Here is a 481-nt window from a genome sequence, read left to right on the forward strand (position 1 = left end):
CCCTGCAAGGTCAGTATAAATTGTACCTCATCTGCTTGAGCTTCAGGCAGAAGGAAAATTCTGTATCACTCCATTTGTTCTTACTGAGAATAGTCACAGTGCCTTGAAAGCTGATGGAGAGAAATTATTTTGAAGAAGCTGAGACAAAACCTGTTGACTTGTAGTTAGTGTCTGACTGACTAACATTTGGCTCAATGTTAGAACTGGCAAGCAGGAAATTGTAGAAGATATAATGACTTTATTCTATGCATGTAAGAAGTTCTGTGCTAATACATTAAATCCTGAATGATTTTTTGAACAAAATTGTCAGGTACGAAGCAGTAGAGCTTTTCATTTCAGATTTCAAACTGGAAGTGTTGTTTCAGAATGATTATGTTTTATTACTTATCCCTGTTACAAGTTTCAAAAGAGAAACACCCAAATGGTCTTCTATAGCCCTTCCCTTTTAGGTATATGATTGACTTTCACAGCTGTTGAGGTT

The sequence above is a fragment of the Acanthisitta chloris genome, unplaced genomic scaffold, assembly GCF_000695815.1.
Source record: "Acanthisitta chloris isolate BGI_N310 unplaced genomic scaffold, ASM69581v1 scaffold2866, whole genome shotgun sequence".
Classification (NCBI taxonomy): Eukaryota; Metazoa; Chordata; class Aves; order Passeriformes; family Acanthisittidae; genus Acanthisitta; species Acanthisitta chloris.